The sequence below is a fragment of the Galeopterus variegatus genome, unplaced genomic scaffold (assembly GCF_000696425.1).
Source record: "Galeopterus variegatus unplaced genomic scaffold, G_variegatus-3.0.2 Scaffold4959, whole genome shotgun sequence".
NCBI classification, from domain to species: Eukaryota; Metazoa; Chordata; class Mammalia; order Dermoptera; family Cynocephalidae; genus Galeopterus; species Galeopterus variegatus.
Window position 1 is genome coordinate 7,146 of NW_007731070.1, and position 18,636 is coordinate 25,781.

General features: G+C 38.8%; 1 pseudogene; it reads left to right on the forward strand.

Annotated features, from left to right (window-relative positions):
• The first annotated feature begins 10,198 nt into the window (after nucleotides 1–10,198).
• On the forward strand, nucleotides 10,199–10,504 carry LOC103604097 (annotated as a pseudogene).
• The last annotated feature ends 8,132 nt before the right edge of the window (nucleotides 10,505–18,636 follow it).

The window sequence follows — 18,636 nt, forward strand, 5'->3', positions numbered from 1 at the left end:
AGCAAGTTGTGAAAACTGCATGCTCTCATTTATGACTGCTGATTAAAATCTAGTTGGCTGACTACAAGAACTAAGCTGCGCTCGGGTGTGATGATTCTGAGAAGACTTCTGAACAGCTTCTGTTTTTTTTTTTTTTCTCCCCCTACTTCCCCTTTTTTACACTTCTATATAAGAAGCTTGTGTGAGACAATAAAACGAGGCTTGATCAGATCCTTGTCTTGCCTCCCTCCTTTGCGTCTCTTGTCCCACCCACTTCCCCTTCCAGGTTCCACAGACCGACTCCCAATTCCCGAGGAAAGGGACACTAAAATTCTTCCATGGTTCCTTCTGGAATTCCAGTTCCATTAAATATCCTGTATCCTCAACTTCTTCTCTGAGTATTCCTTCCTCTTCTTGCACTTAAAGAAACCCAGCTCCTCCTTGAGGTTTCTGCCCCCGTGAGAGCTGTCTCAAGTGATGGGTGTTTTTTCTTTCATAGCTCTCCCCGGACTGGGCCTGAGGGTAGAGGTCTCCTCTTTGCACCTTATTGCTGCTTTCAGGTCATTCTCTCTTTTCCCTCCCTACAACCTCCCAATGTTGAATCTTACGTCATCAGACTGTAGCTCTCATTGCCCCTTATTGTTGCTATCCTCCACTGATTCTCCAGTCTTTTTCTCTTATTTTTCATGGATTGACACTTGGCTCATTCTTGTTTTGTCTAATATACTCGTAATTGTTGCTAACTTTAATAGGTAATGAGGAATCCTTTCAACACCCCACATGGTCGTTCCTCGAACTCTTCTTCAATGAACTCGTCTCCAGCCTAGTGAAGCCCCTCACTCATTTCTTAGACCTTGTGACTACCAATAAATGCAGACCCTCCATAATCACTTCTTACATCTCACTCTCTAACCAGCACCTCCTTACAGCTCACATCCAGCCCACATCCGGCCATCTTTTGACCCCACCACAACTACTGGGGAATCCACAACCTAACTGTCTCTCTCTTTTGACATCCTTGTTACCCTTCTTGCCCTGCTTAAATTCATGACCAATCATAATTTCTATTCACATTTACTTTTTACTCCCTGGTTCCATCTCTCCCTTCACTGTACTGCTTTACAAAACTACAGCTGGGTTAAATCCTTCTTTCTTTGAGCCTACAACCATCCAGCTGAATATTGCTAGAGAAAATCTTGCAACCATGCTGACTGGTCTCACTTTAAGTTCATGATAAAAACCTCACGTGGACCCTTAATGCTTCCAGGCAATGGTACTGGCCCATTCAGTTTCTCACTCTTCTAGACAACTAGTTCACATTTTCTCCTCTCTTTCCAGTCCGTAACCCCTTCTCCTCCATCATCACTCTCAACTTCCTCACCACAAAAACTAAAGCAATAAAAGAACTTCCATGGAATTCTTACCAATATCTAAACCTAATACTCTGCCTTCCTGTCAATTGTTACAGATTAGCTATTCATGCTCTACCTAAGTCAATCCTTCTTCCTGTCCAATTGATCCCCTTTCTTCTTGTTACACAGACATTGATTTAGCAATTCTTCTGTCTTCTACATAATATTATCTTTGCTCTCTACTATATCATTCCCATCAATGTGCAAACATACCCTTATTTCTCTCATCTCAGATAAAATCTTGAGGATGCAGAGAAAGAGGAACCCTTTTGCACTGCTGGTGGGACTGTAAATTAGCACAGCCATTATGGAAAACAGTATGGAGGTTTCTCAAACCACTGTTGATAGAACTACCAGATGATCCAGCTACTGGGTATATACCCAAAGGAGAGGAAATCATCATGTCATAGAGAAACCTGCACTCCCATGTTTATCACAGCTCTATTTACAATAGCAAAGAGTTGGAACCAACCTAAATGTTCATTGATGGATGACTGATAAAGAAAATATGTTGTATATACACAATAGACTACAACTCAGCCATAAAAAAGAATGAAATTCTGCCATTTGCAGCAATGTGGATGAACTTGGAGAAAATTATGTTAAGTGAATTAAGTCAGGCACAGAAAAAGAAGTACCACATGTCCTCACTTATAAGTGGGAGCTAAATAATAAAGAAAGAAAAACAAACAAACACCAAACACAATAATACATTGAACTTGCAGAAGGAGAGAACAGAACTGTGGTATCTAAAAGGGGGAAAGAAGGAAGGCAGGGGGGACAAGAGGAGAGGAGTGGGGTTAGGGAGAAAATTGTTAATGGACACAAAGAATGAGTATGTTTTGTGATGATGAATATGCCAACTATCCTGATCTGATCATCACGTATTGTATCCAAATACTGGTAGTCAACTCTGTACCCCACAAATATGTATAATCATTTCAATAAAAAAAGGAAAACAATAGTGACAACAACAGAAAACAAAGTTGCAGTTAGATAGGAAGAATAAATTGTTGTGCTCTGGGGTGACCTTTAATCCCTGGGGATTAAAGGGATATCTTTAATAGGGATAAAGGGTGATCTTTAATCCCTGTTGGCACATAACTCCTTAGAATTGTCTATATTAGATGTCTTCAATTTCTCTTCCTCCATTTTCTTTTAAACACATTCCAATCAGAATGCCTCTCCCAGCAGTCCAAGATTGACTCCTGTCAAGGTTACCAATGATTTCCATATTACTAAATCCAGTGGCCAATCCCTAGTCCTCATTTCATTTTATCTGTCGGCACATTTGGTACAGACCATCACACCAGTTTCCTTATTTCGATTTCTTTGGTTGGCTTCCATGACACCACACTCTTGGTTTTCCTCATGCCTCACTGGAAACTCCTTCTTGGTCTCCTACTCCTCTTCTCTCTGAACTTCTCACACTGGAGTGTGCTAGGATTGAATACTTTACATTCCTTGATCCTTTTCTTTTTTCTATCTATGTTCAGTCATTGTGAAGTAGGTATTAAATATCTTCCCTTACAGATGATGAAAATGAGACAGATGGAGGTTAAATAACTTGTCCAAGATCACACAGCCAGTAAGTAGTAAAGCTGGAATTTGAACCCAGGTAATGTTATTTGAAACCAGTGTCTTTACTCTTATTTGCTACCCCTCCTCTCAAATTTATTATTGTATTATATTAATTTATATTATAATTAATGCAATATATTGAATTATACTAATACACAATCCCATGAGCTAGTGCCTTTGATATCTTTATTTTATTGATAAGGAAACTGAGGCTCAGAGAAGTTATTTGCAAATAGTCACATGGATGGCCAGTGGTGATTTGGAATCCAGGATGGTTGGACTCCAGAGCTGATATTCTTAACCTCTAGGTTATAATGCCTACTGTGGGCCTGTGAACTTTGAATGGAAAACAACCTGTACCTATGAAAGCTAATAAAGTTTATGCAAAAATAGAATTAAAACATGATACAAATCTTTTCATTAACTTTTTGAAGTACCCTTGTATGTGAGTTACTTTCCTTAAATTTTTTAAAGGCTTAATTATAGTACTGTTCCATGATATTTGGAGTCAGAATATCTAGGATGTAACCTTGACTCTGCCACTTACTACCTATATGACCTCTAGTGAATAAGTCAATCTCTCTAAACCTCTGTTTTTTCATTTGCATAAAAGGGATAATAATATCCAATTTACAGTAAGGTAGTAGGGATAAAACAATTCCCATGCTTAGCCATATTAGGTACTCCAAAGAGTGATATTTATTTCCTCCTGAATGTAAGAAAGCAAAGGAGCCAGCCCGGTGGTGCACTGCTACAGTGCGCTGCTTGGGAGCATGGTGGCGCTCCCGCCGAGGGTTCGGATCCCACATACAGACCGGCTGCTCACTGACTGAGTGAGGTGCGGGTGCAACACCGAGGGTTGCGATCCCGTTGCCGGTCCCGGCCCGGTACGGGCGCGACACTGAGGGTTGCGATCCGTTGCCGGTCACGAAAAAAGACAAAAAGGAAAAAAAAAAAAAGAAAGCAAAGGAGAATTGCCTCTTTGCAGGTGCAGGAGAATGAGGTTAAAGCAGACAACCAAAATTCTCCAGGACTAAAGGCTTTTTTACCCAATCCTTTAGTCAGTAGATGCTCTTACATGTGGTCTGTGCTGTAATAACCTAGTAACTGCAAATGATAGAAACAGAAATTATTACAAAAGAAGTAGGAGCTCTTGAGTTGATTTCCAATATTTTCTTTGATTTCTTTTTTGTTAGTGATGTGGCAAGAGTCATTGAATGGTGTGATAGGTTATAAGTAATTTTTGAAAATTTCTTCCAACTAAGAAACTGTAGGAGTTCGTTATTTCAAAGTTCTAGGAGGTCAGGAAGGAGGGCTGGTTCGTAGAATGTGTTCCATTCCCTTGTGAGATTTTACATCAACTTCCTGCCTTTACTTATAGCTCTAGTTCTACTGTAATATTCTCTCCCTTCCTCCTTTCCTTTCTTCCTTCCATTCTGCCTGCCTTTCTGCCCTCCTGCCCTCACTCCATCCTTCTCTTCCTCTTTCATTCAACACATATTTACTGAATGCCTACTTTGGGTTTGCACTGTCCTATGTGGTGGAGATACAGTGATGAACAAAACAGACCCAGTCCCTGCTCTCATGACATTTCCATCTTAATAAGTTTACAAAACAAGTAGACAAGTGAATAGTGATTAATACCAGAAAGTGATAGATGCTATGGAAATAAATCCTGGTAAGGGAATAGCAGAGAATCAGGGGATCTCAATGATAGGGTGGTCAGGGAAGTACTCTGCTAAGGGATTTGAATATAGTCCTGAATGAAGGCACAAGTGAGCCACATGAGTATCGGGAGAGCATCCCAGCTGATATTAGAGCAAGATCAAAGACCCTGAGGCATGAGTGTGCTTGGGGCACGTATGAGGAGTAATGCTGCTGTCAGGGTGGCTGGAGCAGAGAGAAAGCTATGGAAGTACTTTGGAGAGGTAGCCAGTGACCAGATCACATAAGTCTTTATGAGTCATGCAATAGACTTTGATTTTTATTCTAATGGTTGTGGGAGCCAGTGCAGTTTTAAGCAAAGGAGTACAATGATCTGATTTACATTTCCAAAAGCCCCCCCCCCCAAGCTTCATGAAGAAAATTGGGAAAGGGGGGGGGGAGGCAAGCACAGAACCCAGTAGACTAGACTTGACAGTTGTCCGTGCTCCTAATTTTTTCATCCCACCCAAAACTCTCACTTGAGAATCTGAGGGAATATGAATCAAGAGAAAAGGAAATGGAGCTAACAGAAGTGGTCAGGGCTAGGAGAAGCAGGAAATACTGAGGCAAAAATCACAGAAAAGTTTAGGAGAGGGTTCCAGTAGACTAGACTTGACAGTTGTCCGTGCTCCTAATTTTTTCATCCCACCCAAAACTCTCACTTGAGAATCTGAGGGAATATGAATCAAGAGAAAAGGAAATGGAGCTAACAGAAGTGGTCAGGGCTAGGAGAAGCAGGAAATACTGAGGCAAAAATCACAGAAAAGTTTAGGAGAGGGTTCCTGCAGGGTTAGGTTTAATGGCTGCTACCACATTTTGCCTCCAGTAAATGTAAATGTTCAACACAAGTACAGCTTTAGCAAGCGGAAATTTCTCCTGAAATTATGACAAAAGGGAGAGGGCCCAGCACCACGGAGCAGAACAAGAACTAGAGTGTGCAGAAATCTCATCAGACTCAAGAATGAACCAAAAGTGTTTGAAGGAGGGGAAAATGAGGGTGAAAAGGGTTAGCACAGTGGGGTCTTGTAATGGGCACCATTTTGCCACCTGAATCTGATTTTCTGCCCCAGACTCTAAGCCTGGCTACTGTCTGACTCTGAGCACAAGTGGGTAGACTGTAGAAGATGACAGCAGTCTCAATTTCATGCTGATGACTGATTCTTCTCTGACATGGCAAGAATAAACAATGGAAATCAACATTCTCGTCCTTGACTCCTCTCTATCAAACTTTCCCACATTCAGTTTTCTATGAAGACATAAGAGCTTGGGTGCTTTTTGTGACAATGAAAAGATCCAACAGCATCGTTTGATATCCAAAGTTGTGAGAGTGATATTTCAATGCATATTTCATCTTGACACTCTTCTGCCCTGTGGCTGCACTTCATGGGAAGGGACTGTAGTCATGATTAATCAGGGACTGACTCACCCTGTAATTGGAAATGCAGCACAAGTCTTAGAATGATAATTTAGCTTCAAAGCTCTTTTTTTTTTTAATGAAAAGTGTTTTATTGTACTATGAAAAATCTACTTGTTTTTATATAAACCTCTGAGGTAGGTTACTGTTGCTGACATTCTAAAGATGAGCATGGGAAGGTTGGGTGACTCCTACAAGGTCATATCAGAAGTTACAGGTTTAGTCGGGATGAGAACTTAAAGTCCTTGTTCACCAGATTATTGCTCTTCAAGTCACATAATTAGAGTGACAAATGGAAAAACCAGGGATAATGTGTTAAGAACTGAGATAGGCATAGAAGTTCATTGATGCAAAAGCTGGAAGATGAAAGGGCTCATAATTCATGCAAACAGCATAGATTGTGCCATTCTCTTAAGCCACTAAGGATGGGTACAATAAAGCTATATGATTGCTTTCGTTGCTGTTATTTTTGCTGTGTCTATTGCCTGAAGACTATCTTTGCTTTTAGGTTTGTCTAGTGATTTCATGTTGGTTCTTATCACTGATGGAAACCACCAAAGTAGGGCTTGATAAGCAGCATGAGGCTTCCATATCTCATACTCAGAGGGTGAATGGTGAGTGGATAATTAACCAGGTAAAATAAGATCAAAACGCAGAAGTCTGAACAATCTCATCCTGCCTTTCCTTTTTAGAATCTTAGGAAATGTATTGCTCTGTTGAGACAGAAAGGCATCGAGGGTCAGAACAAGAGAGACTAGTCTGTTATGTCACTCGCTTTCCCGATGAGGTGATTAGCAAAAGGAGAACTTTATATTTACATACATGAATCATACATGAAGCCTGAGGTAGGCTCAGAAGAAAGGCTTTGGAATCCAAGGAAGGAAATTATTTCACTTGGATTGATGCAGAAGATTTAAAAAAGAAGGTCATCACTGTCCTATTCCAAGTGCCATGCCATCCTGGAGTGACAGAAGTGGACGAAAGTAAACAGGTGACAGCCTTATCATAAAATAGACTGAAGGAACGGCTGCTGAGTGCTGAGAGTAACACAGCTATGGACAGACATGGGCAGGACTGACCTGCGGCAGAGGAACAGCCCTCTCAGTGCCATGTGGGGGAGAACTGGGAACTATTTCTCACCTGTGTACATCAAGAGTAAGAATGATTACAAGTAGGGGAAAGAGAGAGTGCATAGTGAATGTGGAAAAAGCCTGGGGAATCCCTGTCGAGTCAAGGTGGTGCAAGGGAAAGTTGTCTAGCTGGCCCTCCTGCCCTTGAGGAGAAAATCATCAATCAGACTATTCCAGTATAGCAGTTCACTTCTGCTGATTTTTTCCTGCACATTGGAAAATTAGTAACTGAATATTTGGGGGGAGGGAGAGAACACTGGCTAGGCAAGGTCCCCTCCTTTGATTTCTCACGGTACCTTATGTCACTCACATGGCTACTCTTATAATATTGCAATTGTCTATGCTCTTGTCTGCATTCCCCACAGAAGTGGGCTCTAGGGCTGGCCGGTTAGCTCAGTTGGTTAGAGCGCAGCCTTATAACACTAAGGTCATGGGTTTCGATTCCTGTACTGGCCAGCTACCCATTAAAATAAAAAGAGTGTGAGATGTAGGTTCTATGCAGGAAGGGTCTTGTGTGGCTTCTCAGTGTGGTATCTGAAGTGTCTGGCATAGTGTGCTTAGCACTTGATGTACTAAAAGGTGTTGGTCATTCAAAGGAGTGAATGGTGGATCAGGAAAAGGGGTTGTATAGAGAGGAGAAAATGCCAATTTTTGGCTCCCAAATCTGATCCTATTGGTACTCTTTTAAGAGGCATGTAATATGTAATTAAGCATGTGTGCTCTGGGCCCAGACTTCCTAGGTTACAAATCCAGTTCTGTCATCTCCAAGCTGGTTTACCACAGGATGTTTCTTTTTCTTTTTTGGCAGCTGGCTGGTACAGGGATTGAAATTTGGACCTTGGAATTATTAGCACGATGCTCTAACCAACTGAGCTAACTGGCCAGTGGCACAGAATGTTCATTAACCTTATCTATGATTGGGGCAATGATACCCATTTATATTTGTTAGGGATTGAGTTTGGTTGCATGTATAGAAAATGTAAATAAGAGTAGTTCAAATAGAATAAGGATTTATTTATTTAAATTATTATTTTAATTTATCAATACACAATATAGTTAATTTTCATGTCCCTTTATCAATTCCTCCTTTTACTCCCTCCCTCTCCCCCTCCCCCCATCAGCATCATATCTGTTCACTTGTCTTAACAAGATCAAGGAATTGTTATGATTGTTGTGTCTTCTCCCCCCACCCCCATTCATTTGTATATTTACTTATTTATTTTTATTAGCTCCCACAAATAAGTGAGAACATGTGATATTTCTCTCTCTTTGCCTGACATTTCACTTAAAATAATTTTCTCTAAGTCCATCCATGTTGCTCTGAACATTCATTTGTATATTTACTTATTTATTTTTATTAGCTCCCACAAATAAGTGAGAACATGTGATATTTCTCTCTCTTTGCCTGACATTTCACTTAAAATAATTTTCTCTAAGTCCATCCATGTTGCTCTGAATGGTAGTATTTCATTTTTTTTTTATAGCAGAGTAGTATTCCATTGTGTAGATATACGACATTTTCCTTATTCACTCGTCTGATGATGGGCATTTAGGCTGAATCCAACTAAGCATTTATTTTTTACTTCCTAATGAGAAGTCAGTTGGAATAGAGGTAGTCCAGGGCTATATAACAGGTCTATTGTGCAATTCTGACCCAGACTCTTACCATCCTTTCTTTCAGCCATCCTTGGAGTGTGCCCTTTACTATGGTCACCTTGTGGCTGCTGGAGCTCCGGCTATCACATCTGCTATGCAGGCAGGAAAAAGCAGATGAGCAAAAGCAAACTCCACATGCCAGTAGAATTTGTCTCCTTTCAAGGAGATTTCTCAAAAGTCTCAACCAAAAACTTCTAATTATATCTCATTGACCAGAACTGTATTATATGAATCCTCAATCTGAATAGGAGTCTGGGAAATGTGTTTTCTTTTTTTCTAGCTGTGTATATTGCTAACCCCACAGGAACAAAAGGATATGCTGGTAAGGAAGAAGTGGATAATAGATATTGGATAGGCTACTAAGGATATTGGAGCAAGTGAAGACATGCACTGGGCATTAGCAAAAGTGGCTTTACTCATTTAAATTAGGCTTGCAAATGAATTGAGAATGCATGTAATTACAGAGAAATGGAGGCTATGTACACTTGAAATCGGGTTTACAGCATATACCTTTTGGGTAGCCTCCCAGCTCATGTATGGGTAATGATTAATGCTGACGTGGTATTTACTATGGACCTGGATCTTTATACATATATTCACTCATTTAACCCTTAACCACAACTCTGAAAAGTTGGTATGGCTATTTTTTCACTTTCTAGATGTGGAAATTGACAGTCAGCTTGGGTGCTTAAGTTCCACAACCATTGAGCTAGGTAGGGTTTGAGCTCAGTCTGCCTTCAGAGTCTCTTTTCTTAATCACCAATGCAAGTAGAGAATGTTTTCTAAAAAAAAAAAGCAAAATGAAAAAAACCAACTTCCAAGTTCCCTGGGTGGAATATGTTAACTATGAAATCTTACAAATTCATTTAAACTTGTTGTGTCTCTGTGATACACTGTTCAAAATAAGGAGAATAAATAGCAGATGGTGGTATCTGTTAGAATATAAACCCAATAAGGGAAAGCCCTGCCATTTTTCTGGCTGCAGGAAGTTCCTAATTTAGTGTTTCAAATATTATGAGAGTACTTGGCAAATCACATTTGTTAGTGAAGCCTACAGTTTAACATTCCCAGATATCAAGCCTTATCATATAAATATGCTACATTTTAAGAGCTTCCTTTACAGATGGAGCTAAAATTCTCATCTTTAGTCAAAATGAGAATAAGTTGTTTATAAAAACACTTTAAGCCGGTAGGGAGGTGAGGGAGCTCGCGCGCTGCTCAGGTTTTTCACGCGGGTCCCCAGGGACCGACTGCGGGTCGGATCTGTCCTTGCGGTGGGGGCCGCAGCAATAGGGCAGAAAACGAACTGTGGTGGCGGTGTCATGGCAGGACAAGCATTTAGAAAGTTTCTTCCGCTCTTTGACCGCATATTGGGTCAAAGGAGTGCAGCCGAAACTATAAGCAAAGGAGGCATTATGCTTCCAGAAAAAGCTCGAGGAAAAGTACTGCAAGCAGCAGTAGCTCTTGGGTCGGGCTTTAAAGGGAAGTGTGGAGAGATTCAACCAGTTAGTGTGAAAGTTGGAGATCAAGTTCTTCTCCCAGAATATGGAGGCACCAAAGTGGTTATAGACGACAAGGATTATTTCTTATTTAGAGATGGCGACATTCTTGGAAAGGATGTAGACTGAAATAAATCACGGTTGAAATGGCATTACTCAAGGCTGCTCATTCCACTGAAGTTCTGAAATCTTTCATCATGTAAATAATTTCCGTGTGTCCTTTATAATAAACTAAGGATATCTCAACTAATGAATCTAGTGTCTGAAATTTAGTTTCATTGTATTGATATAAATATTTCTAAATAAAAATATGTAAATAAAAAAACCTTAAAGCCAAATGATCACCAACCAAACAGCTTGCACTTACCTAAGAGAAAACACATATAATCAAATTGCATGCATGTGTATGTATACACACACACACATGTGTATGTATTTTACAAGCATATATTAAAAACCCACATGCTTATAAAAGAAGAAAAGCCTGATCATTTTTAGAGCATCTGTTGGGAGATGTGAACATTACCCAGACACCCTTCAAGGAAGACAGAGAGGGTAGATACTAACTGATTATGAAGAAGTGCAAGCTGTCTACACAAGATCAGGCAAAACACAGCTTTGAGCCATTTCAGTGTTAGGATGACGGCAACTTAGGTGCAAATGTGAGAGGGAAGAAGGAGGTGGCAATTACTGTGGTTGGACTGGCCAGTGACCAAATAATTTTCAGTATTAACCTTGTCTGCCAAGGCAAGAGGATGGTGGCACTTATCTCCTTTTTGCTTTCTCTGCCAATCTGCAAGGGATTAGGAGAGAGATGGGTGGCACCTATAGCTGCTTCTGATTGGCTGCTCTCCCATCTCATGAAAGAAAAAAAAGGGGGGGAATCAATAGGTGGGTTCATAGTTCCATGAGACTGAATGGTATGTCTACTATAAACCCTAGGGGGCTGCTTTTTCTCTTTTTCTCCTCCTTTGTGTTAATGCCAAAAATGTTGACCCTTCACTCTGCCCTCAAAGAAGCCCTTCTGCCAGGGTTGGTGGCTACAGCTTTCAACCACACACACTCAAGAATCAGTAAGTATTTTCCCGAGTAGTTTGCATCTTTGCCTGTGGGCTTCATTGCTGGGTGGTTGCTCTTTTCTTCATGTTCAGTTTCATGACAAACTGTCATAAAAGTGACTGTGAGGGTCAAATGAAGGCTGCTACTCCTGAAGCCCTCCGCGGTAGGTGTGGGCTGCTTCATCACCTGCATTTGCCTTAGGGGTGCTCAGGGGATCGTTTGAGGCTCTTTGCGGGGTGGGGGGTAACCCCACAATGAAACAAAACTCTATAAGGAATATCACCTCCTATAACATATTCATGTTGTTATTGTTGAAATCATTAGAGCAACAAGCTTAGCTAGACAAAAATCATAGAAATATAGGAACTCAACTGCCTTTTGATTTCAGCAGAAGAGAGAGGTTTTTCATCTTGTTATCTTGTCATTGCTTTGTAGTTGTGTAAATTCATGTAATGTCCATGAAAACATATATTTCCCTAAGGCTAGCAGAGTTGAATGAGTGAAAAAAGGACAGTGATGCTTATTTATTTCCTCTCTTTAATAGAAGTTTTGCTTGATATGTTCTGTGAAAACTTTGTAAAAGATACTCACTGATGTTTGGAATTTCAAAAACATCTACTTTTTAAACTCTTTACAAAAATTCATTTTTCTGGCATTAGCGTTTTGGAGCAAGACTATTCAAATGTATTTCTACGGCAACAGGACAAAAAATGTTAAATAGGGGAGTCAAATCTGATACTCTGATTATTAAAAGCAAACAGCTACTTATGTATTTTGGGACATTCCAGTTCTTAGTATCTCTTTTCTCTTTAGAAATACCTATACCTCATTAATTTGGATGGTATTAATTAGCAATTTGTCATAGTTGAGGCTGTGTGAAATTGTCCTAGCCGGCTCTTTAATCAATGATAGAGTGAACAGTTTGTGAAAAAAAATTGTGGAAAGAATGCTTCAAAGAATAATGAGAAGACACCATTTTTAACTATTCACTCATTGTCTTCCCAGAAATATTTTGGAAGTATATTTGCCTTCAAACAAACCGTGGTTACATGGTTTTCTACTTTACCTATTGGATTAGTACTTTTTTCAACAAATAGGCACTGAAAATCCATCTTGTCCCAGGAACCATGTGAGGCGCTAGAGATATTAAAATGAATCAGAGTTTTTGGTCTTTGGAGGGCTCAAAGTCTAGTTCAACAAATAGGCACTGAAAATCCATCTTGTCCCAGGAACCATGCGAGGCGCTAGAGATATTAAAATGAATCAGAGTTTTTGGTCTTTGGAGGGCTCAAAGTCTAGTGACATGATAGAGAGGAAATAAATAAATCACGATAAAAAATTAATGTTCTTATACATCTATGAACAAAGTGCTGTGTATGTCACTGTTTTCAAGAGACAAAAAAGGCTTACAGATTTGCTCAGGAGGTGACATTTAATTTAGGTTTTGAGGGAGGAGTAAGGGGTTTTTGAAGTACTGAAGTAAGCAGATACTTCACTGGACAGAAGGAATAGGGAGGGCAGATCCCCAGAGTTAGCTATGAAATGGCTTGTGTGTATCTGGACATGGTGTGTCCGAATGGTGGGTCTGGTGTGCCAACCTGTTGCGTCCTTGTGGTATGTAACCTAGGCTGTGTGTGGGTGTGACAAGGGTGTTAGTGATGATGGAGTGGCTAGAGATGAAGCTGGAAAGGTTGGTTAGGACCCTAGACCTCAGAGCTTATGTTTTCTCTCCTCTGCCATCAGGGTACCATGGGGATTAAGTTAGGGAAACACTGGGCTAATGGAGAAAACACTGGACGTCATCATTTCTGAAGCTTTCTGAGCTAGAGTTTATATAAAATGATGTACTAATACCTACCTGTCAGGACTAAAGGGAAAACAAATTTGGGAAAAGCATAAAACGTACCTAGCAACCTACTTGGTACATAGCTGGCTTAGGTACTTTCCTTTCCCTCTTCAAATGCTATTTACAGGAATCCTTCAGGAATTGTTTTTGTAAGTGAACAAACTCCCTAACTGAATCTTTTTTTGTTTGTTTGTTTTGTAAATATGAGTCATGGCCTTACTTATCCATATAATTGTATAAGCCTTCCAAATTTCTTTGGTTATAGAAATATGAGCAGAAAATCTGGAAGTTAGACAATTTGGATTAGGCTGAATTGGATCTGCCATTCTTTTTTTTTTTTTGTCTTTTTCCGTGTCTGGCAACAGATCACAACCCTCAGTGTCGCCCCTGTACCGGACGGGGACCGGCAACGGGATCGCAACCCTCGGTGTTGCTCCCGCGCCTCGCTCAGCCAGTGAGTGGGAACCGGTCTGTATGTGGGATCCAAACCCTCGGCGGGAGCGCTGCTGCGCTTCCCAAGCGGCGCACTATAGCAATGCACCACCGGGCCGGCCCGGATCTGCCATTCTGATGCAGATTGGATTTAAACTCATGAAAAGTTTTTGCAAAATTTCATCCTTTAGTCTTTACTCCAAATAGAAATAATAACACCTTTTCAATCTATCTTCTATGGGGAATCTTTGAAGGATAATCTTTGAAGGATTAAATAGTGTATGCGAAAGTGGTTTAGAAAGAGCCATACAAAAGTAACAATAACAATACATTACAAAATCCTTAATCTGGTTAATGTGGGTTATTTCTAATTCTCACCACCTTAGCACATTTCAATAATCTGTTGTAATAGAAATCTCTGAATGAAAATGCGAGTACCTTTGAGAAGTTCTTTAAACACAACGAGTACTCAATTCCAAACATAGGTTAGAGATCATTCTTTTTACATTTGTTTATTATAGTTATATCATGTGGTAAAACTTTATTGTGGAACAACGCTTTTCGTATTTATTTTATTAAATCCTGGAACTCTTAGTGTGTTAGCCAAGATTCATTGGTCAATTCTACAGTAGTTAGTACATTTTATAGCAGCTATTTTAAAAATAGTTGTTAAGTTCTTCAAAGAACTATGTCAATTACTTATCATCACACCTAAGAATTAATTTCTGATCTGTAATCTTAACATAATAATGATGATTGACAAAGTCCACAGTTACTAAGATGGAGCTTTCCCTGATATCTTACATTTATGTGGGTTGTTACCAGTTGTGCTACCTCCCATGGTTTCATGAGCAGCTGATGTTTTCTACCTGTGCTTTTAAGTGATGATTACTCTGTCCTTGATTGCTGCCATACATAGGTCTGCTAGCCGCATGCAACTGCTTGTGTTGCCATAGGTTAGGCCATAATGAATACTGGCTTAACCAGTGCCTTTTAGTAGGTAAATGGTAGTTATGTCTAATGAAAGTACCTTTGACAAGTTCTTTAAACACAACGAGTACTCAATTCCAAACATAGGTTAGAGATCATTCTTTATACATTTGTTTATTATAGTTATATCATGTGGTAAAACTTTACTGTGGAACAATGCTTTTCGTATTTATTTTATTAAATCCTGGAACTCTTAGTGTGTTAGCCAAGATTCATTGGTCAATTCTACAGTAGTTAGTACATTTTATAGCAGCTATTTTAAAAATAGTTGTTAAGTTCTTCAAAGAACTATGTCAATTACTTATCATCACACCTAAGAATTAATTTCTGATCTGTAATCTTAACATAATAATGATGATTGACAAAGTCCACAGTTACTAAGATGGAGCTTTCCCTGATATCTTACATTTATGTGGGTTGTTACCAGTTGTGCTACCTCCCATGGTTTCATGAGCAGCTGATGTTTTCTACCTGTGCTTTTAAGTGATGATTACTCTGTCCTTGATTGCTGCCATACATAGGTCTGCTAGCCGCATGCAACTGCTTGTGTTGCCATAGGTTAGGCCATAATGAATACTGGCTTAACCAGTGCCTTTTAGTAGGTAAATGGTAGTTATGTCTAATGATCAGTTTATGGAGTCCAGTGATGAGTTTATAGAAGTTGTAATTGCCCAGGTTTACACTTGACAGCATTATGAGAAGCTCATGTGAACAACTCTTTTTACTTTCTTATGTGATATGCAGAGTATTTTGGTTGTGAAGTTTAGATGTAATAGAAAAAACTTTTAGAATTTGCTTGAAATTTTTATAAATACCAAATAGTAAAATATTCTCAAAGGTTTATGTATTGCCCTAATTTTGTTGTTTTAACTGAGAGGTTTTAATATCATCTCCACAGGAGAGTAAAATGTTTTTCAACTAAGTGATAACATTAGTGTCAACAGTCATTGTTTTTATGAAAGGAGTTTAGTGACAAACCTGAGTTGCCTAATAAACTAGGCAATATTTTGTTGCAACATAAAAGAGAAACTATGGGAAAATACCTAAATAATTCATAAGCAGTATATTTGTTGTATCATTCACCTCTAAGATCTCTTGTAATTTGACCTTTGTGGTAGCTATAAAATGTTAGAGTAAAGCAAGACTGTATGAGAATGTTTACCTAAGGCAATACATTATTTTAGAATTATTAATTTTCATGTAAACATTGTAGTGATAAAATAAGAAAATCTCCTTATGCTGATGATTTTAAAAATGATAGTTCCAAATTATTATTAACCATTGTTAGATGCTCATTATCATGGCATCTAAATCATGACTTTAACTTATAGTTTTCTACTTTATACTCTCAAATGAAAAAAAAAATGTCATTGTAGGGGATTCTATTCTGTTTCCACATGAAGGTGGTAGATTTTCCTAAAAGGAAAATGAAAAATTTTTAAAAAGGAAATCAATTGCTGAAATATATGTTTAACAACATTGAAGACATTTTGTGGGCTTTTGCCAAAGAATGAATGAATGAATATTTGCTGAGTGTTTGCTATGGGCTCAATCCTCTTCCTGGCATGGACCAAGAGAGAAAGTTCCTGCTTTTATAAACTTATGCTCTATGGCCCAGAATGGTCTACTGTCCAATACTTGCCAAGACCTAGTTGAAAGAAGGATTATTTGAACTACAGTAATGATCAGCTATTTTTTCAAGGGGAAGCTCTAACCAACAGTAGATTTTAGATTCCTGTATTTTTTAAAAATTAATTTATTTTTTATTGGAGCATAGTTGATTGTACATATCCATGGGGTATAACATTAAATATCAATGCCTGTGTGCAATATGTGATATTCAAATCAGAAATTTATGAGCTATTTTTCTTTCCGTTTGACATTCCATAAAAGATATTCATCAATGATTAGATAGCCAATTATTTCTTTAAGACTGTCAGGGTTGGCTTTTATCAAACTGACTAGCTGGGGCAACCATAACTTCTCAATCGAAAACTGTTTGTTGGTCTATGTATCTATCCCACATTGGGCTGAATACAAAGGTTCATAATACAGGGTCTCAAACCTTAGGGAACTGGGAGAAAAGGCACAAAAGTGTTACTAAGTTGTAATAAAAATACAAAGGATATATTCAACAAAGGCTGTGTAGAAAGTGCTGAAAGAAATGATCTAGCCAATAAATGCTGAATGTACTGGTTGGACAAATCACCATGGACAGGAGCATTCAGAGAGGGCATTATTGAGAAAGGTGACCCTCAGTTGATTGTGATTTTATACCAGTGAGGAAGGGGTGGGATGTTTCACACAAGCAAATAATGTGTGCAATATCAGAGCAAGGGGAGAGTGGAAATTTAGGGAATAAATCAGATTGGCTCATAGAGTAGTATTTGGTGACTGCAGAGGGATGCTGGGAGACAAAGCTGGAAAGATAGACCAGTGCCAAAGTATGATATGTCCTTTATAGCTGCCTAAGAAGTTTGAGTTCTGTGCTATCTGTGATGGAGAGAAATCAACCAGGAGGAAAGAAATAGTTTAGAAAAATCTAATTGCAACATAAAAGAAGGACTAGAAGTGTGATTCTCAAAGTGTGGTCCACAGACCTCTGGGCATTCCCAAGAACTTTTTAGGGGTCCATGAGTTCAAAATTATTTTCATAATAACACTAAGATATTATTTAGCTTTCACACTATGTTGACATTTGCACTGAAGATACAAAGCAATCGTGGGTAAAACTTCTGGCATCTTGGCATGAATCAAGGCGGTGACACCCAATAGTGCTAGTAGTCTTAGGATTCTTCACAACTACACACTTACACTAGACAATTAGAGCCAGTTTCCCTCATGAATGTTCTTGATAAAGTGGTAAAAATGTCCATTTTGTTGTTAATTGAATGTTAAGAGAAAGCTCAAAATATGACTGTGAAATAAGTATTCCTTATAACTTTTAAAAAACAGTTTTATTGAAAGATTAGCCATTTTCATCAAAGAGAGGCAGAAGTCTATGGGGCAAATTATAAAAATTTATTGAATAAAATAAGGTTTTTTGCTTATTTGCTATGTCACTTATCTCTGTTCTTCTTATCTCCTATTGCAGATGACCTGAACTTTGTTTTCTTAAGAGTCAAGCAGGTGCAGTTTCAACTCTTTATTACATTAAAATTACTGTCATGGGTTAGTGCATCTGTGATTGCATTATAAATTCTGTTGGTATTTGTATCAGCAAATTTAAAAATGTCTGCTCCAGGAATTATAATCCTTCTGCATCGTATGCCCAAAGCACTACACATTCACACATCTGTAATTAAATTTTTTGTATCGATCAATGGGATTCCTATAGACTGAATTGTGTTCCCCCCAAAATTCATATGCTGAAGAGACTGTCAGTCAATATGACTGTTTTTGGAGTAAGGAAGTAATTAAGGCTAAATGAGGTCATAAAGGTGGGATTCTTATTCAATAAAACTGGTGTCCTTATAAGAAGTGACACCAGAGAGTTCACTCCCTCTGTGCCATGTGAGGACACAGTGAGAAGGCAGTCATTTACCAGCTAGGAATAGAGAACCCTCATCAGGAACTGAGTTGGCTGGCGTATCAGTCTTGGACTTCCCAGTCTCTAGAACTGTGATAAATAAATTTCTATTATTTAAACCATCCAACAAGTGGTATTTTGTGATAGCAGCCTGAGCTGACCAATACAAGGGCAAATGGATCAAAAAAAATTTACCTGTCAAGATAGAAAGCAAGGAAATATGCAGTCTTGCTTTATTCTAAGAACCAATGCAAGTTTATAGGGGATTGTTTATCTATTTATATCATGAGATGACTTTGGAGAATGCACTATTTCTAAGTGCAATGATTTAAGTTTTCATGTCAGTGATAATGATGCATAATAAATACCAGTCAATACTGTGATGATTAATCAATGTGTGATGTG